The following is a 25200-nucleotide window of genomic DNA, read 5'->3' as shown; positions in this document are numbered from 1 at the left end:
AATATAATATAATATAATATAATATAATATAATATAATATAATATAATATAAGTAGCAAAAACTCATTAAAAATTCCCCGGATGGGGGAAAAAAAGCCTTAGCTCCATGAAAACAAATATCAGAAGAGGGACATCTGGTCCTCCCTATGTTCTCCTGTTTGAGGTGGCATCTAGAGGACAACAAAAGAAAGAGCAAGGAAGATCGGGATGGAAAAGAAAAAAATCACAATCCCTCACACCATCCTTTCCAGCTTGGGCCTGGCAGAATGGCTCCCACAAAGAAGGGTGGTAAGAAGAAGGGCCGTCCCACCCACCATCAATGAGGTGCCTCCCGAGAACACTCCATCAACATTCACAAGCACATCCATGGAGTGGGCTTCAAGAAGCGTGCTCCTCAGGCACTCAGAGAAATTCAGAAGTTTGCCATGAAGAAGATGGAGACTCCAGATGTGAGCATAGATGCCAGGCTCAACAGAGCTGTCGGGGCCAAAAGGGATAAGGAATGTTCCATATTGCACCCGAGTATATTTGTCCAGAAAATGTAATGGAGATGAGGATTCACCAAACAATGCTCTATACACTGGTAACTTACATTCCTGTTACCACATTCAAAAATCTAAACATGGTCAATGTGGATGAGGACTAACCTTCTGAATGGCAAAGCTGTAGAACTGCCAAAAAGTACAAAATAAAAAAGACTGGGCTCAGAAAGCTCTTGGTGCTTTTCTAGATGGTATGGACCTGTCTGATAATACTAGATCTATTAAAAAATCTAAGAAGTTGGAACAAAAAAAGAAAAAAAAAAACAAAAAACAAAAACAAAACAGGATGCCATGTCAGAGAAGCAAACTGCCTGATCTGAATGTTGCCTGTGCCCTTGCCTTCCATCCTTTGGTCCCTAGAGTCTAAACAACTCCTGGGCTCCTGATTTTCTCTGAGAGGAGGCTCTTTAAGCTAGGTAGCAGCCCCAAGCCCCACATTCCCCATTCACTTTAGAAAAGATGCTGATGGAGAGAAACTTTCTCAGAGATCACTTGGTGCTGGGTAACAAGAGCATAAAAATAATTCTAGGAACAAGTTGAGGCCAAATGTGCTTTTTCTAGACAAGGTAGTAGCATTTGGTTATGTTTCAGAAAAAAAAAAAAATTACAGCAGGCTCTTTGTCGAAAGAATGTTATTATATTTTTTTGTAAGCAAAGCCATACAATTGAGGAATATAGGCTCCTCTCAAGCAAGATGGATATATCCTATGAGGTCTTCAAACATTATTACTAGAATTTAAAACTAAAAATTCACAAACTCTTTGAGCACCAAAAACCTTACATTACTGAAATCTAATGTGTTAAAAAAAAAAAAGCAATTTTCTTACTTTGTTATCTATGGCCTGTTTTGATAAAAAGTAAGTCATTAGTTGTTTTAGAATAATAAAATAATTCATTAATTACAAATAAGCTAATGCATTGTTTGTATCTACATAACACTTAGCAGAGCAAATAATTATACCAGAGTGCTGGAATTAATATGAAAAACATTAAGAAAATATTGTATTTGATGACCCATGCCCATAGCAACAATTACTGTTTACTCATTTATTTTGCTACTGAAAGGAAAGCTTTTTTTTCAAAGTTCACTCTGTCTTTGTTCTTTCTAAAATTCTGGAGACAAGCGCTGCTTCTCCATCACTGGCCTGGCAAGCGCGTGATTTCAGTTGGAGTTTCTCCGGGTGCACTCCACCTCCTTCCTCATTTTCTGTGAGTAGTCAAAATAGCAGAGTATCACTTTTGGAGTGACATGGCATTTCAGGAAAAGCCCACACGACAACTGTTAGAAATATTCTCTGCAAGCTTCTGACAGAGAAATAAAACACGGGCAGCAATTTGGAGAGAGCTCTAATTGTACTCAGATTCTATAACAGGAGAAAAGAATAAGGCGTGGGAATTAAGAAAATGGGCAGGGTTATGAAGCCCATATTTAATTGAGCACCTTCTCTGCACAAGGCCTCCTTCTTGGATCCCATAGAAACAAATAAAGGCAGGACAGTTACGAACAGTAAAGGTGTGAAGAGGCTGCCGCTAACACATGGTCTCATATAGAAACACAGAACAGCGCTGATGGTATTTAAAACAGGAGCTGTTTAAAGCAAAGACAAAGACAGGCAGTCTTTAGAGCGAGAGATGCTTTTTTCCTTAGGGCTTCTTTTTATCCCTGGAAGCTTCACACGCTCCTCATGATCTATCAGCAGAACCAGTCAGATCAGACATTACAACCATGCATGAAAGGCCAGGCTCGCAAGAGATGTGATGACCTAGCAGACTGCCAGGCCACTGCACTAGGAAAAGAAAGAGGAGAGAAGCGGAAAAGAGACAGCGGAGCCAGCAGGGAACCTCCCACTATGCTCCAGGATGAATTTGGCCCTGTGGTGCATCCCAAGACACTAGCCCTGGTTTTCCTAACTGGAACTCAGCGAAAAGGCAGAAAAGAGAAAACTTTAAAAGGCGTTAGAGAGTTTCCTTCAGCCTGGCTGAAGAACTGAAGAGCTAGCAGAGGAGTGGAGACAGGCTGCTTAAACTGGAAGATGATGGACAGGCTCCTTTCCAGCTGCGGCTTGATTACAATAGGTGATTTGGGGGGAAGTGTATGGTTGTGTATGTGTGTGTGTGTGTTTGTGTGAGTGTGTGTGTGTGTGTGTGTATAGGTGCTCTGTGTGTTCTGTATGTATTGCATATGTGTGTAGTACATGTGTGTGGCTTGTGTGTGTATAAAATGTAGTGTACATGTGTGCAGTGTGCGTGTGGTGTGTATGTGCCTGTACATATAGTATATGTGCGTGTATGTGTGTGTGCATGTATTTGTGTGTCTGTGTATATGTGTGGTGTTCTCCAGGACCCAGTGTGCTTGTGGCAGCACAACCAGGGGTGTTGGCCCTCACCTTGTTTGAGATACGCTAGCTATCACTGATATGCGTGTGACAGCAGCTGTGACACAAGCTTCTCTTCTCTGTGCCTCCTGCCTCCTTGTAGGGCTCTGCTGGCATCATGCAAATGTACACTACCATGACCATGTCTCTTATGGGTTCTGGGGATTCAAACTCAGATCACCAGGCTTCAGCCTTTCACCCATGAGCCCCGATCAGTTGTTTTTTAATGATCTCACTAACTAGGAACCCAGAAGACACTAAAAGTAACATCTGGTATTTAATTCCATTTCTCTAGCAGCTGAGTAAGTTCAAGGTGAGACTGACCAGGGTTTTAAGTTAGAACTTGGCCTTGAGGTCCTTGTTACTGCAGAGGTATAACGGACAAACAGACGACCTAAAGGGCTCATGCAAAAAAAAAAAAAAATTTTTTAAATTAGATTTTCCATTTCAGTAAAACTCAGACACTAACGAGTCAGTGGGCCATAAACACCTAAAGAGGTGAGGAGTGAACAGTGACCCACAAGGGTGAGGAGCTCCAGTGGAAAAACCACAGGCACGTGATACTGATGGCCAGGGTGAGCACAGGAAGCGAGAAAACTGACACAAGGGGCAACACAAGGCCCCTTGGTACCACACAAGACAGAAGGACGCAAGCTATGGAGTTCAGGTTTGGGATACAAGAGAGCTTCCTTGACAGTTTGTGCTGGGCTATGCAAACAGGAAGAATTTCATGAGGAAGAGAAGAGTTACAGGCGGATGTGTCAGAAAACCAGAACCATGGCGGTCTGAACAAGAACAGCCATCATCATCCACATGCAGAATGCTGACATTTGTGCTGTAGCAGAGGGCACATTAAGTAGTGCAAATGGCTTGGTAAGTGGTCTTGGGCTCCATTGAGTAGGACATGTTCTACAAGCTCTGCAGACAACACTGCAGACTTGGGCACGGGAAAGGCTGCACGTGGTGAATGCAGCTGGGGTGCAGCCTGCTCAGCATCCCTGTGTACAGATGTCCCCTCCTCCAGCTTTGGAGCACATATACCGTGTCACCACACTAGACCCCACCTCCAGTCCTGATCAATGCAAGGATGAGAGGATTTCATGGGTCAGGTTTCTCTGTGTACTGATGTACTGACCATCACACAGCTTATTGGTAATTTTAAGGCAATTACAATAAAACTATCAGCAAGCAGTTATGATAGAGTAGTGCTGTAAGTACAGGAATGGCCCTTTATTTTATTTGCATTCTTTAGTTGGGTGGTTTCATGTAAACTCTCCTGTGAACAGGAGGAAGGAGAGTCCCCAACCTTAGAAAATGAACTATACACCCTTTGGTTGACGATAGCAAACCAAAATACATGCCAGCTTATTTCGGTAGGCTAACTCTCTCAAACTGAAAAACAACTGATTACACTCAGCAGCCCACTGATGAAAGCAGTCAGGTCTCATGATCCTGCTGCCCAGAAGGAAATCGCCGGCCGTGCAAAAGAGAGGCTGGCACCTACCGGGCTCACTAACAGTCTGAAATGCTTCTGCATTTGAGAAGTGTTCATTTCTTACCTGAAGATGTTGTACGCACGCTTGGTTCTATCACCTTTTCTCCTCTGTGCAGTGAGGCGCCTGAGACACACAGACCGGATTCAGAATGTCTCTAATACCAGAATATGGAAGGAAGCTTGTTTGTTTGTTATTCCCCCCCCCAACATTAACACCCTTGACAACCACAGGAAGTCAAATCCAAGCTTTTGAAGTTGCTGAGCCAGAAAAAGGAGGAGAAATTATGTTCAAGTTTGGGCTCACATTCACCAAAGGTCTAAAATCATCAAAAAGTCTAAAATCAACACCAGAGATTTGATCACATTTTTTTTTAAACAGAACTGAGTAGGAGGTTCAGGGAATGAACTGGGAACCAACATAGGAAGCAGAAACTGAGAACAGGCTTGGGCTGGAAATTAACCTGTATCTCTTCCAAGTCTGTATCCATGGAGACTTCCTCTGTGCCTGATGCTGACCAATCATCCATGGGACCACAGAGCCATCCCACTCACAACTGTGTCCCTAGACCATCATTTATTTTCCCTGAACCCCAAGTCTGTAATGTCTGAAAGTAGAATGTTATTACATGGCTCAGGAGAGTGGTGACAAAATTCAAAATATATATTAGTTTTCTGTGTATCAGAATCCTGATACACAGCCCTTTTTAAAATAAAGTCTTCATTACAGAAAATAAAATAACCCACCATTTTCTATATTTAAATAAATGACTACAAATGTTTTAATTTAACCTATTTGGTATTTATGTATGCCTTATATGTATATATTTTTTCAAATATATAGTAAAAAAATATAAAGCCCCAAATGCTTCATAAGTCCTAGATTGTACTTATTTCATCTCTCAGTCTTCTCCTGCTGAGTTCTCCTGCAGCATGCTGTGAAAAAGATGATCTAGACTCCAATGTCAGTTCAGCAGAGGCTCACCCCAAGCCATTTCCTGTTCCCCGTTTTCACATCCAATCCTATGATCCATGTGGACTTAGTATTAATATACAGTACAAAGCAAAGAGAAAACTTTTTTTTTCTCTCTCGAATTTAGCCATCTCTGACACAGTCCTTGGCTTCGTCCCTAATTGAAATGTCACTTCTGTCACACTGCTGAGCACAGTGCCAGGGCACCTGAGCCCTGTGCCAACTGTGATCATGCGCAGGACCCTGTGGAGTGTGATGAGGCCATGTCCAGCCCAGGAGGGAAGCTTGCCAAACCACTCAGCAAGGGATGTCTGCCATGAAGATGAGATGGCAGCAGATAACAAATGTGCCACCAGGCCCGGCCCCTGTGTGGCTCAGTGTCTGGGCTCTCTAGCAGCCCCAGGATATCATTTTTCCATCCTGTACTCACCCGGATATTCTTCCATTGCCTTCACCAGAGTAGGACAGCGCTTCCAGCACGGTAGACGTTCAGTCAGTAACTGATGAGCGAATCTCTTGCTTAAGATGAGGTCTTTCAAAATAATGGCAACGTCCTCTTCTAAGAGTTTATGTTTCAAACTTCTGGATTCTTACTTTACACCGTGACAGAGTAACACAGCTTTTCCTCTTTCCCCCTTACTCTTTTTAACCATGTCGTGTAATGGCAACGCTAGCTCATGATGATATTTGATTGTTTTTTTAATCATTCACCCAGGAATAACTTATTACTTCTAAAATGCCATGTTCTGTAACAGCTTTTACTTCTGGTGTTTCTTTCGTATATATTTGAACATGAAATTTAATTTGGAAAATCCCTGAATGAAGATTCTAATCTAGGGAAATACTAACCAGGTTTACCAAGGTTCCAGCCCACATCAAGATACTAACAAAAACAACTACTCAAAGGAGGCTGCACTCACCCACACATTTGTATCTGACCTCAGGGATCTCCTGGATAAGCCCTTTCATGGCTACCTTAGAATCCATGCACCGGAGATGGAAACACACAAGAAAGACATCATACAAAACACTGATGGTCTTCTAACAGTGAATGCAGTATGAAGACTGACGGAGCACCCTTTGGATGCACCTGTTTCCCTAATGGGCAGTCTGCAGCCTGTTTTTTTCTAATCTACCAATTTATACCTACTCTTTTTCGATTTTAGAAACTATCTCCCTCATAGTCTTTCAGCAACATTATCTCAGCATGAGTGTTCAGTGTACACTTTAGTTTTCTCTTTCCCTTAATAAAAATCATGGGTCTGAAGTTTTCCTATTAATTATACTTTTGTCATATGCCACACATTATAATACTTTATCCCATCACTGCCACTATTTCCTTAATTGTCAGTAATTACAGTTTTGATTTCCTTTTGATCCAAATTTTAGAAAAGTGGTTTTCGTTCTATGTCTCTAATAATTTCCTGATTTAAAGCTTCATTATTAATTTTCACTGTAGTGCTTTGTGGTCAGATATTATAAACTGTGCCCTTTTTAGCTTGAAATAGTTATTTAACCACATAACTATGTCCTCCAATTTTCTCCATGTCATTTGTCAAAGGCATGGAATAATTACGTTCCCAGCACAATTAATCTTCTTCTGTAAAAGCTGTGCTTTACAAATACAAAGAGGCAGCTTCCCAGAACTTGGGGATGCTAGAAGCAGAGAAACTTGAAGTCCTTTCCCTGGATATGAGCGGCTTCTGCTCTTTCCCCAGATTATGATGCCAAACACTGGTCTGTATATGATGTGACCACTTAAAGAAAAAAAAAAAAAAAAACAGAAAGAAAGTCTAAGAGAAGCCTAATGACTGTCACAACGTATTTCCCAGATGGTGATGTAAGCTCATGTATAAAGATTCCAAGTCTCCAGCATAAACTCAGACAGTATACACTCCTACATAGCTGAGGTCCAGGCTAGCCTCAAACTCCCTGCCTTCCTCCCCCTGTCTCTAGAATGCTAGGCTTACAGGTATAAGCTACCAAGCTGAGGTTCTTAGCTCCTTGCCACCCTGTGAGGACGTTATCTGTGCTGGGACATTCAGAACAGCAGCGGCAGGAGCAAAGGGCCAGCCACTCAGTCACTGCTGCCTGCTCTCTCCAGTGCTGCTGCCTCTCTTCTGCTTCTTGGGACATTTTTACAACAGATGCTATCTTTTGCTTGCAATTGAAGCTTGATGCTGTGCAAGTTGATGCTTTATTTCACTGCTGGTGCATAAAGTATTCCAACCGTGTTTCTCACAGATGTTTCTTCAAATTATTTATAACAAGAACTTTTTTTTTTTCTTAAGGCTTTCTTGGTCTTATAATCTGAAGTATCTAATTTTAACCCACTGACCATATATCATTTAATATACATTTGAAAACTCATTACTTAATTTAACATTGCTGTGTCACTTTGTTTTATTTATGGACCAGAGCCTCAGACTCAGAGTGAGACCGAAGATATAGCTCATCCGTTCTGTGCCAAAGGGATGCAGGAGGGATTCTTCTCCTGCCAGGGAGTGTAAATGGAGCCATCAGGAATGCAGCAAGGTGCTGGTGGAAGTGAGATGTCCTTATATCTGCACACGGAGGTGAGGAAACAGAGCTCTCGTTGGTACTTAGCAAGGCTGCGATATAAACTCAGGAAAAGGACAAGAACACGATCCTCAGGGTGAAGCCGACAGATATGGAAGGGGGAAAGCCACAGCTCTGGCAAAAGGAGAGAAACTCGGATAGAAAGACACTGTGACCTGAAGGTTTACATGCTTGAGCTTGAAGAGCTGCTTGTGAAGGCGTGTATGTCAACAGAACATACCCTATGGGCTGTCAGTTTCTACCTCAGCTCATATATGTACATATATGAGACGCCAGAAGAGCACAATGTGTTTAAAGACCCATGAAAAACTGGTACTGGTTTCCTTTAAAAAAGAGACTCCTGGTGGCTATACAGATGGTTAAATGGTTAAGGGCACTGGCTGCTCTTCCAGAGGACTCAGGTCTGATTCTTGGTGCTCACATCATGCTTTGCAACCCTCTGTAACTCCTATCTCTTGGGATCCCATGCCAGTTCTGGCCTTGCTGGGCACCAGGCACTACCTAGTGCAAAAGCTCACACGTAGGCAAAACACCCTGGACATATTTTTCGGTGCTTACAAAGTCAACATTTTTTTCTTTCATGAAGACAAAGAGTGCCTTTCCCACAAACAGGGGTCTGAGAACTATTTGCTACACTAGTGAACCTTAGTTGTTTGTTCTACTGCCAAATAATAGAAATAAGACTGCAACAGTAGTCTAAGGGAAAGCAGCCACAGTTTTAGTCTGCATAAGAGCCACTATAGATTAGTATTGTTCTAAAAACGATGCTGCTTTGGTATTTATTCTGTTAAATACATTTTCTTCTCATGCCATCGAACACTGCACAGTAGACTTGCTAAAGTATTAGTGACATAGTATCATTTATAAATCACTAAATCTCAGATTTCAACACTTGCATCTCAATTGGAACCACAGAGCCCCGTGTTTCTGGTAAAAAAAAAAAATGGGGGGGGGCGCTTTAGGATATCAATTCAGAGAACAAGCTTTGGTTTTATTTCAGTAGGTTTTTTCAATAAAATTGATATGCCTCAAGGATCAAACTGCCAACTGTAGCTTTAGATAAAGTTGAAAGGGTCGGCCTCCACGTGCAGGAAGCAGTAACAAATGTTGCTTGAAAATAAAATCCAGTGGCATCTGCTTTTCACTTCAACTGTTCAGACACCAGGGGAAGCCATTTTGTTTTCTCTAGTTTGGGATTATTCATTCATAAAACATAAATATTTACTTCAAACATATTTATACATAAGCATTCATGTACATATAAACACATGAGCATAAATAAAAGTGAATCTACATTTAGGTGTGTGTGCGCACACCCCATTTAAATATTCATTTTTTTCTTTTTCTCTTTTAATTATGTGCATGGAACTTGTGAGTCAACTGCCCACAGGGGCCAGAAGAGGGCAACAGGTGCACTGGAGCTGGAGTTACAGGCAGTTGTGAGCCTTCAGACCAGGGTGTATGGAACCAAACCCAGGTCTGTGCTGAAAGCTGTCACCCACTGTGCTGGCTCTCCAGGCTTCTGTATATGTATACTTTACGACAGTAGACAGAAAACAAGTAAATCACTAAAATTTCACTGCACTCTCACCCAAATTATCCTTAATGTATATTTAATCAATTCTCAGGTATTTCTTACAAATCATTATCAAATAACTATACCATACGATTATTGGCAATAAAGTTAAACAAAACATGTATTTTTAACTCTGCACATAAACATACAATGAGGAGCCCAGTCATCAGCCCGCTAGCTGGTCCTGGTGTCGGCCTTTGAAGTTCCCCTAGAAAATAGCTCCTCATTCAGCTCTGTGCCTCTCTATTAAACTTTATTCTTCTGTCGTCTCAAAGCCCTTTGAGCTTTCCATTTTGCTGACAAATCATTTAAAACATCATCGATGTGCAGGTCACCAGACTTACTAGTTTTGTTCCAGCCACCGGGGAATCTGAGAATGCTGTTCTGGAGCGAACGGTAAGTGGTTTTCAAGGTGTAAAACTGAACCCTTTCATGTTCCCTCGTCTACTTAAAGGACCATATCTCTAAAGAACAAAAGGGAACATAATTTTAAAACCCTTGTCTTTGAATAACTGACTGGATTTTAAGTCATTAAGGGTGATTACATCCTTAATGAATCCTTATTATTATACTGTTATAATCTTTAGAACACAAAACACAAGAGACAGATCAGCATAGCTATTTTGATATACATCTGCAGGATTTATGGACAAAAACAGACTATGCATGACCTCTGGGGGCCGATACTTAAATTTCAAATTGTACTCAGTACACCAGCTTACTCCACTAAGATCCTAAGACTTGCATTGGGACTATCCTCTTTTTTGTACTTCAGCTTCAACAAATCCGTGGACACAGAGGATGCTTTCCATTTCTCAAGGAAAAAAAAAATAAGAGCTCTTAAAAAAGTACGTATAGCTAATGTGGTTGATAAAAACACCTTGCTGATAAAATACCTACATCACTTTGTGAGCTAAAGCAAATGCTCATTAATAGAAGAAGCTCAATTTCTTCCAATTGCTACAAACTACAGAGTTTGTCCCCAAATGTATTGTCTGTATGTTGATATCCTGACCCCAGTGTGATAGTGTTAAGTAAAAGAATGCCTCCCTCTGTGCTCCAGTAAGCAAGTCATCTCTAGCACTCAAACACATGTGCTCTCTGAAGCCTTCTGCCCATTCTCTAGAACTGTAAGTAAATTCCTACTGTGTATAAGAAAAAATAGGGTTTGCAGTGTTCAATTGGAGCGGCCTGGGCTGGGACACTAATTTTCTAAGTGCCAGAGCATATGCTTACTGATGAATTAAAAGTAACTCTGGAGCAATGGTTAGGGATGCTCGAAGTACTGAGCCACACTCCCCACTCTTCTTCACCTGGCTCTTGGCCCTGACACCTGACAGTTCCCCTTAACTCACACCAAGACAAAGAAACATCACATAGGTCTTTGGGATCTATTCTGTATTGACAAAAACAGCTATTCTACAGAAACTGAAATAATACAGTGATTTTATTTATTTTTTCATAGGCATGATTTCATTTCTGTGGTGGTTTGCATGAGAAAAGCCCCCACAGGACCACAGAGGTATAGGCATGGCCTTGTTGCAGGCCGTGTGTCCACTGAAAGTGGGCTTTGAGATTTCCAAAGCCCATGTCTGGCCCAGTTCCTCTTTCTGCTTATGGACCAGGATGCAGCTCTCAGCTACTGTTCTGGGCCATGCGTGCTGCCATGCTCCCCACTGTGATGATAATGGACTAAGCCTCTGAAACTGTAGGCAAGTCCCCAGTTAAATACTTTATTTTATAGGAGTTGCCTTGGTCATGGTGTCTCTTCACAGGAATAACACTGACTAATATGGTGTCCTTTTTAAATTGGGAAAACGATGTCTTTCTCATATGAACAAGTATATACCAGGTTGTTGGATAACATGAATGATGCCATGGGTCTAGGAAGGGACTGCTGGGACTTGTTCCTGTACTTCAGGGTTCTTAGGAGGACACCTAACAGGAGGGCAGTTCCAGGAAAGGCTGAGACAGGTGCATCCTATTCAGTCCTCAGCCAGAGGTCACCCTGAAGAACAACAAAAAGGTCAGCCTATTCAAGGGAGAGTGAATAGGTACAGGAACCTCATTAAAATAGCTCCCGTATCCCAAGAAAACTCTACGTCATCTCACATATTCTTAAAGGCAATTTCACGAGCTACTCTGAGATGCCATTACTTTTAAATGATGTCTTCAGTGGTCAAAAAAAAAATATTTCCCATGTTTCTAAGTGACTTAGACATAAAGTTTGGCCTAACAAGCATAGATCTCACTGTTGAGACCCTCCATGTATATGACGCCACAATAGTTTGGGAAAGTAAATAGCTGCCCCCAGCGTAAATAGGGGTGAAGGGGTGAACTAAGGCACAGGTTGTCCATCACCGACGAGCTATCATTTCCTATGAAACGAGTCACTTTGCTCCTCATTGAGAAGCTGTCATTTTTACATAAAACGAGGGGTATTTCCTACATGGGTCAGCTCTAAAGTGCCTGCAGTACGGGTGGGAAGACTGAGCTCAGGCCTGAGCATAAGCTGGGGCAACAGCATCTGTCCCCATCTATCCCCCAGTGCTGTAGGAAGCAGAGCAGGGAAGCCCTGCCCCTCACTGGCCAATTTAGCCAGAGCAGTGAGCTCCAGGTCCAGTGAGGGAACTCGCCTGCTAGAGTAATGTGGAGCATGACTGAGGGAGACCCTGGAAGTCGACCTCTGGCCTAGGAATGCGTGTGTTCACATAGGCACGGGCACCACACACACAAGCACACAACATGCAAGTGTACGTACACATACAAGCTACTACAGACCTGCATTAAGTTTTCTGATACTATCAGCAACTCAATAAAGGAACAAGCATCTTCACACTGCGCTACCAAGTGTATTGTGTTTGTTAGAGCTCAGAAGTACGACGGCACCAGGTTAAAAAGAAAAAAGAAAAAAAAAGACTCTTGATTCCGTTATCTAGGTTTTGATCTAGCATTATATAAATGACTGTGTCAATAGGAAACTGCCTGTTTATTAAGCCTACTGCTGTGGAGAGACACAATAAGGCGTTTTCATCATGCTTTGCCTGTACAAAATGTTTTCTTTTCTTACAGTCCAAAGCAGCTAACTGCTATCAAGGCCACTCACCTCATCAAATATAATCAAGCTTCCCATAACAGCTCAGTAGGTCAAGGAAGACTTTTCCTGCCAATGTTGATAGATTGTAGGCTATACTAGATCTGTTCTAGGAACAGAATGGTCTCACATTTTTAAACGTCCAGGAAATAATTATACCAATGTCTCTTCTGTCCTGGATTTCTTCCTGTTACTGGAAGAAAATACCGACTAAAAACAAAATGGGAAGGGAAAGGTTTATTTGACTTACTGCTTATAACCCATTACAGAGAAAAGCCAAAGCGTGAAACAAAGCTCCTGTCCTGGAGACAGGAGCTGCAGCAGAGGCCACGGAGCTCTACAGCTTACCAGGCTCTTGGCTTACTCAGGTGCTTTTCTTATACAGCCCAGGCCTACTTGCGTAGAGTGGGCTGAACCCTCCTTCATCAACTAACAATTAAGAAAATGCACTACAGACATGGCCACAGAACAATCTGATGGGTGCAAGGCCTCGGTTGTGGGTTCCTCTTGCATAAAGTTCAAAAAATAAGAATGAAAACTAGCCAGGGCATGCTCTGAATGCCTATCACTGCACCCTCAACCATTCAGGGAGGTGGTGTCTACACTAAGCGAGTCAAATTCTTATCGATCACTACCAACATGGTGATCTAAAGCTCAGAGCAAGCCCAGACCCCAAAAGCTAACCACTCCTGCCCCCTGAGCTCTCTGTGATTCCTCCACCCACCCATCACCCTGCCGCACCTCTTCTCAAACTCATTTCTCTCAATGGAGGAATTATTAGCATTGACACCATTCCTTCTGTCCAGGAAGCTGATAGCCCCATACTTGTAATTACTGTTCATCTCCTTGGTTTGGTGTCTTTCAGTCCTGCCCACATACTGGGATCACAAGTGAAGCTTTGAAAATCCCTCACTCACAGACCGCCTCGAAAGCCAAGTTAGAATCTGCTGCAAGTGACTTACCTAACTGGGCTGACTGAGCTCATTCAGACTCCATGAAGCCCTGGTTTATAGGAAGAAAACAGCTGAACAAGGAAATAATCGGGTGACACCTGGCTGTGGCTCATGTTCAATTCCAAGGGTTTCCAGGCCTGCACGGGCTCTGCTCTTCTCCCCAGAAACTCAGATGCAGCAACAGAGAGAACCTTTGCTTGAGTCTTCACACCAAGGTTAGGCGCATGGCTAATGTCAGAACCCAGATGAACTCTGGTTTTGCTATTACAAGGTAAATCAGTGTGAAAGGGGGGATTCATAGTTCATAACATCCTGTGAGTGAAAACTGATTCTGAGTTCTTAAACTTATTTCATACACTTCAAAGGACAAAGAAAACCATTTGATGGCATAATTATTTTAAAAGATACAAGAAATGAGAGAACAGGTAACTGTGACGGAACATAGCAATTAATAATGCCTTTATTTTCTGCTGCTCTGTCTGCAGTACAAACATTCGGTATGATTAGCTTCTATTGTTTGTTGCTGAATCTCTAATTTGTTCTAATGTATGAATTAGAACAGGCATTAACATACTTAAAAATATATTTTTCTAGCTGATAGTACAAAACTAGAATCAATGAGAGAAATCTCTCTCTCTCTCTCTCTCTCTCTCTCTCTCACACACACACACACATACCACAAGGGTATTTCATAACAAGCATTAATTTAGTTAATTCCATTAACTAGATTTTTAAACTTTTTTTATTTAATGTCCATCCTATGAAGATTAATTTTAAAAACAAGCAAGCATGATAAATATATCCTATAAGAAAAACTGAACAGAGCTAAATATAACCTCCCATACCAAAACATCCACATTAAAGTTTATGGGGGGGAAAATCACTCTCATGCCTACATATCACTGAGTTGAAATCCATGCCTGGATTATTGCTGTGGAGCAGTGGGCAAGGTTTATTTAGGAAATTTCATGCCGAGCTTCTGAAGCATTCACCCTACCCCTTTCCACACATAATTCAATATAAACACCTTTCTCCTGACAGACATTTTGAAAGATCAAAGTGTAGAACAAAGGCAAAGAGTGACAGGAAGCACAAGTTCAGGAGCATTGAGATGAATGGATGGATTAGCCAGAAAATTCATGGTGACACCTCAGCCCTGCACAAGAGGTTCTGTTTATGTGATTACAGTTTCAGTGCTTTGGAGATCCGAACCGCCAAACGGCCATTCTCCTCTGTACCCCATCAGGAGACCCTGTGATATTTCAACAGGTCCATACATCAATGCCAATCAGTGTGTTTCACCTGACATCTCATTATCGGCTTGAAACAACTGGATGTCATCTAGAGGAGGACAAATAGTCCATTATGCACAACATTTTTTGCTAAATAAAACCCTCATGCAAAATGTGTCAAGCAAAATCCAGACTATGGTCAGCAAGGCCCAGATAAAAGTCCAAGAAAATAAACTGGCTCTTGTGGAATGCATGGTTACACAGTGCATGATCCAATTGTCTCACGCTTATGACTTAAGGACATGCTCTGTACAGCCGTTTTCAGCTAAACAGAGCAATAGAGTGCACTAGAGCTACAGGATCAGATTAAGAGTGAAGTTCTGACTGCATGAACTGCTCTGATCTAGGAGCAGAAAAAAAAAATGAGGCTGTTTAGGCTCATGAGCTGCAGTCCAGTGTTTTCAGCAATTTCCAGCCACTCTCTAAATTAATGTTTTCAGCAGTGTCAGACACCATCATGTTGGTTTTAGAATATGGAAAAACATCAAAATGCTGGCCAACGTTCCTCCTTTCACTGCTAGCTTGAAGGGATATGCAATTAATTATATTCTAGATTTATGGGATTCTAACAAGAACCACACCAACTAGCTTGCTAGTGACTCTAAGAAGGGAAACCGCGTGGGGCAGGAAGAGACTATAGCAACATATGCACAATGATTTGTAGGAATAAATGTATTTTTTAGTAACTTATACTCCAGTCTAATAAAACTTATAGCCCTGTTAGAGAACATTACCTTCATTGACAAGATATGTATAGTAATAAAAATAAAAAATAACTGAAAAACTAAGTCATTCCTCAAAAAATCGAAAACAGCAACAAAAAAAAAACCAACCTCTTGAATACGCTTTAAATATATAAAAATCTATTTTCTAATAGCTTTGGCTTAATAATTGGCAAACATTCACCTAATAATCCCTTCTGATCCGAGAAGGTTCTAAATTGTCCCTGTGAAGAAGCAGTTACTCTGGTGCCAACAACCTCACTTGAGGCAGTTGAGGGGGATGCAAACCACACAAGCTCCACTTGCTCCTGCAGGGACCACAGGGCCCTTCTGTGAGTTGCTGCGCACCATTCTAAAATGGCGCTTAGCATGGTAAGGCTAGCTCCCCTGAGCTGACTGACGCCAAGGTGCTGCACACAGAGTTGGAAACTCCGTGGAAGGTCTAAGTCAATGAAGGACGGACAAAGCTCATAGTAAGCACTTTCTATGTCAGGATACTCACTCACTCACGTTCAAGAGAGGAGGAAAAAGGCAAAGAGGAGAAAGTAGAAGGCAGAAAGAAGAGACTCAGCCACCGGTGGACGAAATGCACTTGGCTCGTGGTATGCATATGAAAACAGTATTTAAAATACTGCTGCAGAAAGTAATGGCAGGGGGTGTTAATAACTTTATGGTGGGATTTACTAAAAGAGAACTTGCAAAGGGTACAATGTTTTTATATCAAGCAGTGCCATGTTCTACTGTCACCGAGTCAGAACATACTCTTAAAGGATTCTTGACCAATTCGGGCTTTCATCGCCTGCAAAAAAAAATAAAATTCTTTCTTCATTCAGTTTTGTGTCCCTGAGCGAATATCTGAAATGTAGACATGTACATTCTTCTTCTCACTGGAATTCAGTGGCTCCTCAGGAAACTCCAGGAAAGAGAGCATCTGTGTGCCATTACAATGGGATACAAGGGAAGGATATGAAGTCAAACTAATGACCGCTCATTCACAAATAAAATGGGAAGTAAAATTCCCTCTAATGTTAAAGCACTGTTAAATGAAACTGTGTTTCATTTAAAAAACAAGAGGGGTGTGTGAAAAGCAGTGATCATCACTGGGATGGCCAGAGTCCAGATGCAGGTGTCCGGCAGAAGACAGTCTGACCTATGGCATGGGGGGTAGGGGGTGCTACAGATCACTGGTTACTCACTGGTTAGGCAGCAGCATGCGATTGATGGAACCCCAAAATAAAAAGAGATCCCCGGCTTGTGCTCCACACAAAGGCATCCCAGCTGGGCGAGGAAGCGAGGAACGCTGGGCTACTCCCATCTTCAAATAAAGAAGGACGTTTTCATGATCTTTCACCAAGACATAAAGAATGTTAACTGTACAGCAAAAATAAATTTAAACCCAGAAAACTTATTTCGTCTATGCGAAGACAGAAAAGGACTAAATAGTTTATACTCTGGGGAAGGATATTGGTGATATAAAATTCCCAGGCTAACATCAAACTGTTAAATAACTTCTGTAAGTAAAGGAACCCAAAGAAAAGCAGACAGTATCAACCCTCCTAAAAAGAAACAAGATTCCCAATAAACATATCAAAAGGAACCCAAGCTCATGCTAAGGAGTTGCAAATTAAGGTTATAGGAACATTTCTTAGGTGACAAAAAGCAAGAGATCTGAATGTACAGGTGTTGAGACAGATCACGGCAATAAGAGTTCTCACACACTGCTGGCAGGAAGAGACACTTGTTTCAACCTTTGAAAAATAATTGTGATTCATTGCAAGGAAAATACACACACGCTATGATTCCTAACTTCACTTCTAATGTAGCCTCAAGAAAGCTAATTGTGTTCAAAAGAGTAATGACCTAACAGCAACAACCAAAAACAGTGTCAGATATGCACAGGAGAGAATGTCACGAGTGAATGCAAATTATTCAAGTAATGAAATAGAAAGTGCAATAAAAGTGAATAAATTCCATAAAATGCTCTGAACGGACTTAGAAACATGGCTGTCAGTGAAAAAAACAAATTTCAGTTGTACTATGCCATAGCAATGAGCCTCCCAAACAAACCAGCCAAAGTAAAGACAGCTTCTTTTATTTTAAACAATATTGTAATTTTTAATATTACACGTTATATATACAAACAAAAATATGCATATAGACAGTTTGAGTTACAGGATTGGATTTTTTTTCTTACTAATCTTTATGCCTGTCACCTTTCTGTGAGATATATTACTAAACTGTATCCATTTCTTGAAAGATAGAATTGGTAATCTGTGTCACATTCTTGCTTAATGTGGCCATCAGTGGGTCTACGTGAGACTGGTCATTCCAGCCTGGTGGCCCCTGAACAGTTCAGACCCTTCAGTGTGTGTTATGGCTGTGGCCTCTCTAAGCATGTGACCTTGCTTCCAAAAAAAATAAATAAATAAAATAGATAGCACCAAATGTTAAGAATTGTGTACTTATAAAACTAATCAATTTTAGGAGATTTCCTACTAACATGCCTAATCCAAACCATTTTATGTGTTTTTATATTAAGATGAATGGAATACATACTACAGAGATGTGACTAATTACAAGCCTCATTTTAAACAAATATAAGAGAGTGTTCAATCGGAGCTGCAAGCTGAAAATGGAACATGTTCTTGGTGAATAGCTATGACTCTTCTTTTGAAATTAAGTTGTAACTTGGCAAGTATAAAAATGGAAAGCTGTTTAGGAGTGAGTGAGGGCATATGTGCCCCATCAGACAATATCACTCATCAGCATCACGTGTCCTGGGACTCTATTTTCTAAACATTTATTTACAAATGTAAATATGTACAAACATATTCATTTACAAGGGTGAGCGTGCCCTGGTGTGTGGAGGTCAGGGACAACTTGCAGATTCTCTCCTTCCGCCATGTAGGCTCTGGTACTAGAACTCACACCAGGTCACCTGGCCAGCTCTATTCTGAGTTTCCTAAAAGGCAAAGAGAAAATGGCACTTGTGAACTGATGCCTACTAGCCATCCTCTTTCAGAGACGAGCTCTGCTCTAGGAGGTAGTCGCTCATGGGAGTCAATGTGAACTAAAAAAAAAAAAAAAAAAAAAAAAAAAAAAAGCCAAGGATAAAAGTTCTGAATGCACAGTGACCAAAAAGAGATCTGAAATGGTGAGAATCCAGGTGATTCTGGGTCCCTTGCTCACGGAACACGCCGAGGCCGCTTTGCATGTCACGGCAGCGTCATCTCAAGACACCATGCCACTGGGTGCTGCCTGGAGCAGGCCAGCTCAAGAGGGAAAGTGCTGGGATAGAAAATGTCTGTTTTTGCTGTACAAATGACCTGTCTCACAATGATCACGATTGCTTAGCTACAGAAAACAGACTTTTAACACTTTCCTGCTGTGACTCCTCTGCACATAAGGACCAAGTTCCTGCAACTCTCAGTAGCTGTACTGTGTTAGGCTGCCTGGTTTGAAAAACTGATGTCTGAGTTATTGACTTTAAGTTTCACTTTAAAAATTCATTAACTAAAGTTTGACCTGAGGTTCAGACAAGATTCCCATCAGTTCCCAAAACTGTTCTAAGTGCTCTTCTGCCCTCTTACATCCTGATTTGTGTGAAGCCATGTGCTCTGCACTCACCATCAATGGCACAACTGACAATGTCCAAGATTTAATTCTCTGTGTGAAAACAAGCAAGCACATCCATATCACTAGTATGCAAATTTTCCTTATTCCTTAATTAATGGACAAATTATATGCACACTAAGGAACTGTTTTAAAATAAATTTCTTCCTGGTTTATTATCAATACGTGTTTGATGTACATCTATTTTTACATCCCTCAAAAGGCCAATGATGTGTAAAGATGCCTCAAGCGAAAGGGATCCTGAGTGGTACGAGTTACAGAAATCCTGATTTTGAGTATATTCATGTAATGTTCTTATCACCCAGTGAAGGTTCTAGTTAAGAGTAACTGAGCAACTAGAGATGAAGAGCTGGCATGAGGATCAATTGGCTCCTTTGAAGCAGAAACTTCTATTGAAGTGAATTCTAGGCCGATTGTTATGACCTTGATTCCCAAAGTCATCATTACTGGGGCTTCCCATTGTTTGCTTTTGAAATTCAGAGGATGCTTTGAGGTAAGGACAGACTGTAATGCGTACAAATGTTCACTTCTGGGAGCCACCAGATAAAGGACAAGTGAGTTTTGGAATGAACCTCACAAGGAAGACATTGTGAAGTGGTGATCCTTGATTACCAAGTTTGCTCAGCCTTACCTTCTTCCATCAAGGAAAACAAGGGAATTAGGAATAAGAACAGGACAGAGGAAAGAAGGGCATGCCACTGGGCCCACCGTCTCCAGCTCAAACAAGTAACTCCTGATTGTTTGAGCACTGAGAGAATACATTAGTTCTTTGGTTTTGTTTTGTTAATGGAAAACAAAACAACATGAAAGGGAGAGAAAACTACCAGCCAGTACTCCAGCCACTATGTGGTATATATATATATATATATATATATTTTTGCCATCATCATTTCAGCCCATTTGGATAATGCTCTGGTTATATCTAGGTTAAAGGTAAAGCTATGATCAGAGGAACAAGTCAGCCGTAACTTATCCAGTGGCACAGCTAATAAGTAGCAGAATTTTGACTCAACCCCATGCTCTATATTCCTCCTATTAGCACATAATTTCCAGAATCTAAATTGTTCAAATTTCATTTAAAACTTCATTTAAGAGTTGCCTATAAAAAACAGACCTCATTATCTTCCTTCATGTGATAGCTTTTCCTACATTCTTAAGATTAAGTGGACTCAAAAAAGATCAAGTTGCACAGCAAGAATGAGTGGCTACCAGTTCATGCTAGTCTCAGTGCTTTATCTCCATCCAGGGATTTTGCCAGCAGATCCTTTTTCGCCTTGGATGGTGGAGATGTGTAGCTTATACCACTACCCCTCCCTTCCCCGTTACCGATGTCAGGAACTGTAAGCACAGCTTTGTCATCTGCCAGCGGTTCCCGACCTGGGAGTTGCAGCCACCAGGAACATGTTATTTCCAACAGTCTTCAGAACTGAGACACCTTTCGGTAGCAAAATTACAGTTATGAAGTAGCAACAAAACTACTTTTGTGGAACCGCATTAAAGGGTCACAGCGTTGGGAAGGTTGAGAATGGCTGGCTTAGACAGTGAGGACCTAAGCAGCCCCCTCAATGCGATATTCTGTGCAGCGACTGCCAAGTTGACTAGGCACTGTGCCATTTATTACTCTCCGTCCCGCAGGTCTTGTCTTAGTGTTTACAAATCCCTGAAAACATCGGTTTCCAACAAGACTCCACGTTGCTCATCCCTTGCAAGTAGCCCTGCCCTAGAAGACCTCTTGCACACATTTGCTATCCCCCGGCATGGGCTACAAACTCTCTCTTTGAACTTGTCTAAGAAGATGCGTTCTTCTAAAACTATCCAGGTACCAGTGATTTCTGCAGAGCCCTCCGAATACCTCCTACTTGATACTTTATAGTATTTCATCCACTGTGACATGTGATTTCTTCCATCCCCTCTCAGTATTTTCGGTTCTTGAAAGAATCACCAGTCCCTTTTTCCTCTCTTCTGTTTGTCACTTGTTTCTTCCCTTCTCCCACTTAAGATCTAGGAGGCAGATCTGAAGTCTTAGTCTCAATCTAATTTTTCTACTGAGCATGCCTTCTCAAGCTTGAATGGGAATCTTGCTAAATGCAGATTTAAATTCCTTGAGGCTTCCCTGGCTTCAGATCAGGAATTGCTAAATGAGAGCCATGCTGACCTACAAGGCCACAGTAGGAAAGGCCAGGCTCTGGGCAAAACTCAATTGTGGAGTCATTCATTGCTCTATTTTATTACCTAACAACTCACCCTGGTTTCCTCCCTTTTCTTCCTTCCTTCCATCTTCTCTTCCTACATCCTTGATTTTTCCTTCTTTGCTTTTTATTTTCTTTCCTTTTGAGACAGTCTTAACAGACAGTCCAGACTGCCCTGTAACTCCCAGTCCTCCTGTCTCAGGCTGTCAAATGATGGAATTACACACCTGGGGCAACCCTGTCCCAACTGTTCTGTTTTCTGATTTCACTTTTTTTTCTTTCTTCTTACTGATGCTGTTTTTGTGCCCATTTGTTTAGAATTCCTAATAGTAAGGCAAGTAATATTATTATGTTAATCATCTATCACATGTTATTTACCTCAGATTATCTACTCAAGCTTTACTGGAGACCATTAACAATTCAAAGGTTTTTATCACCAACATGGCAGAGCTAGCTTACAGCAAGAACTCCACCCAAGAAACTTAACCAGGAGCTTACTATCTTGACCATGGCTACCCTGCCTCACATTAAGAAACCATAAACAATTATTGATCCCAACCTTGCATTCTGAAAATAAATGAACAGACTTGTAGTGAAGAGGAAGAAAAGAGTGCCTGAAGAGGGGTTATAGACTACTGCTGGTCATGTAACGTAAAATGTGGGTAAGCAAGTAGATTACTGTTATAAAGGAAGAAGATATAGTCACCTATCCGAACATAAAAGTGCTGAACTTGTTTAGAAAAAGTTGTACTTTAAAAAATATTCAAGCCACTTCACCACGAAAAGCCACCTGAGAAACTACATCAGTCCGTAGGCCAGCTGATAAGCTGTAGGGCCTTTTGAATAAAATATAGAAGTCGGATTCTCTAGACCAGGTTCTCAACCCGGAGCTAGATTAACTCTTTCAAATGGGTCACCGAAGACCATTCATTGCAAAACCCAGATATTTATATTATGGCTCATAATAGCAACAAAATTACAGTTTTGAAATAGCAAGAGAAATAATTTTATGATTGGTGGTCACCACAACATGAGGAACTGTATTAAAGGGTCCCAGCATTGCTCTAGGCAGACATCAATCACACATCAGGGAAGGCACCTGCAAATGCCGTCTTTTAGCTACGTTTATACTTTCCTCACTGCTCAATCTATTAGTCTTCTTTAATTACTGCTTGGAACATGGCACTTTTGATGGGCAAATTAGAAGCAGAAAATGTCTCCATTTTGTAAATAGGAAGCAGATGGACTGACTCAGTGGTTCCTGTGAATGAACAGCACCTCTCCAAAACACAGCTCAAGTCAGCACACTCATTTACCAGCATGCAGTCTCTGTGAAAACGCTCGACAAATGTTCCCTTCAAGAGAATGAGCTGCCACATAACTACGGATTTTCTTGCCCTTCCTTCCTTCCTTCCTTCCTTCCTTCCTTCCTTCCTTCCTTCCTTCCTTCTTTTCTTCCTTCCTTCCTGTCTTCCTTCCTGTCTCTGTCTTAATCTTCCTTCTTTTTTTCTTCTTCCTTCCTTTCTCTTTCTTTTCTTCCTTCCTTCCTTCCTTCCTTCCTTCCTTTCTTTCTTTCTTTTTCTTCTTCCTTCCTTTTTTGGGTAATTTATATTAAATTCTACAAAGTGAGTAAAGTTGTACCAGTTTTTCCCTTTAATTAAATTTCTTTTAAAACACAAAATCACTTAGAACTCTTGCCCATTAATGCAATCAGCTTCAGAAGCACATGAGATCAGCTTCTAGGTAATTACAAAAGATATATACTTCACGTAACATTAAGAAAAAAATAGAGAAGGAAATTATATGAAAACCAACTGTAGAGAAAAAGGCCTGAATTAAAGGCTTTAAGAACACCTTCTTATCAATCTCTGTCCTTCCTTAAGAGAGATAAATAGAATTAATTATAATTAACAGTTGTAATTACTTTCATAGTGTGCTTTCTTGTCATAAACATTCTTTAATCAATGAATGTTGCTTAAACCACAAAGTTGCTTATTAGCTAGTTCACTGTTTTACTCAGCTTTTGTCAGCATGTGTTTGAAAGTCCTTCTGGGTACTTGAGCCAATCTGGGGTACATTACCCCCCCACACACACACACATGAATTCAAAACTTTTGATAATTTTCAAGAATACATTTTTACACCAAGGGAGATACAGACTAAATGCAACAAATTATATTTTCTGACCTTGAGTAAACAGGCTAGAACACTTACTCCTCAGGATTTTCCTGAATCCAAATACAAGCTTCAGGAGCAACCCTGGCTAAAAGTTAGATTCAACATGAATTTTAAATTTCATTTGGCAAATGAAATTAAAAATATCCAAAAGTCTAAGCTGATATCCTATATGAAATGGTAATGACAATGGAAAATATACCATTTTCACATCAACTTTTGCTCATTTTGGAGGGGAATAGAGGTAACTTAGCATTCACACTCACAATGTCACAATGTAAATCTGTATAATTGATATTGAATTGATATTTCAAAAATAATCCTCCAACTTGCAAATTTAGAATGCATATCACAATTTTTGATGATTGGGTCATCCTACATTACCAAGAGGCTATCTTCCCAAGATAGTAAGATGGGTAGTTTCTTTATCTCCAGGTTCTTTTACATGTCTTTTATAAGACACATCACTTTGGTCTGGAACTTGAAGAGAAAGCAGGCTTGGTGCAATGGACCCCTGGCGTTTCTGCAGTTGTGTGTAAAGTTGGAAATGATGCCTGAAACGTGATAAATGCCGAGATTCCACATGGCCAAGTATGAAATGCTCGACCGTGTGCAACCTAACGGCTCATTGTGCTCTCCCCAGAACAATTCATGTTCTATGAGGAGAGCTGTGGCTCGCTGGAGAGTTGAGAGGTGAGCTGCTCCTCTGTGTCTTCCCCTGGGTAGCTTCTGAGGAGCTGCAAAAGCACTGAGTCAGCCTGAGCCAGTGGCCTGTGCTGACTCAGCACTTGTCCTTGAACCAAGACATTCCAGGAGGGTGAGGAGCTAACAGGAAAGAAGGGAAGAAATCAGGAGGACCTACAGGGTTGAAAGCAGCCCATACTCGGACTGCTGGTGTCTAGAGCGTGTCAACACTATCGTGGCTTTCTGCCAAAGTGTTCCTCTTGCTCTCCCTGCAGTAAAGGAAACAGTACATTAAAGGGCTTTGTCAACTATGGACAATTTGGAAAATCGCACATTGAAAATAGCACTGCTGTATGAGTTAAAGTCAAGGCCTTTTCTTTAGAAAGTGGTATTAACCATTCCCATAGGAAGGAGCCTGTAGTGGAATTGTGTGCGTACTGAGTCCATGTTTCTAAAATAGGAGAAATGAATACTTCTTTTGGTTTTTCCGCTGAAATAAACTGAATGTAATTATGTACCAAATATAAAAGTGTGAACATTTAAGCTAAAATTAAATTTAAAAGTTTGAAGTTCTTCCTGATGGGAGAAAGAAATGATTCTACTCAAACAGAAACCAGCATGCATGAGAGATGTTTTGAAGACACAGATAGTTCTGATCTGGGTTGTGAGTAGGTAAAAAAGAAAAGCAATACCTGATAAATCCAGTTTATTTTCTTGCTAAGATTAACCAAAGGAAGGAATAAATCCATTTCAGAAATTTTGCTATATTATATAAAAATACACTATAATAAAAAACTGAGAAGCGTGGAGACCAAGAATCAAGGTATATGTAAATGGAATTTTGCAAACTAAAACATTATGTTTGCCAGAAAAGAATGTTATTTTATTAAAGGAAACAGGCAGTTTTGGAATGAGCTGTA

General features: G+C 40.9%; 1 protein-coding gene and 1 pseudogene across 1 annotated transcript in view; one reads left to right on the top strand and one right to left on the bottom strand.

The window, feature by feature from the left end:
- Positions 1 to 25200, bottom strand: part of Hdac9 (histone deacetylase 9) — a 675889-nt gene that overhangs the window by 579058 nt on the left and 71631 nt on the right. The gene's annotated exons all lie outside the window — the stretch shown is intronic.
- On the top strand, positions 249 to 646 carry LOC129689277 (60S ribosomal protein L31-like; annotated as a pseudogene).

The sequence above is a fragment of the Psammomys obesus genome, unplaced genomic scaffold (genome assembly GCF_907164565.1).
Source record: "Psammomys obesus unplaced genomic scaffold, mPsaObe1.curated_primary_1811, whole genome shotgun sequence".
In the NCBI taxonomy this organism is placed as follows: Eukaryota; Metazoa; Chordata; class Mammalia; order Rodentia; family Muridae; genus Psammomys; species Psammomys obesus.
Note: the sequence above shows the minus strand (reverse complement) of the source record. Positions and strands in the feature narration are given on the sequence as shown.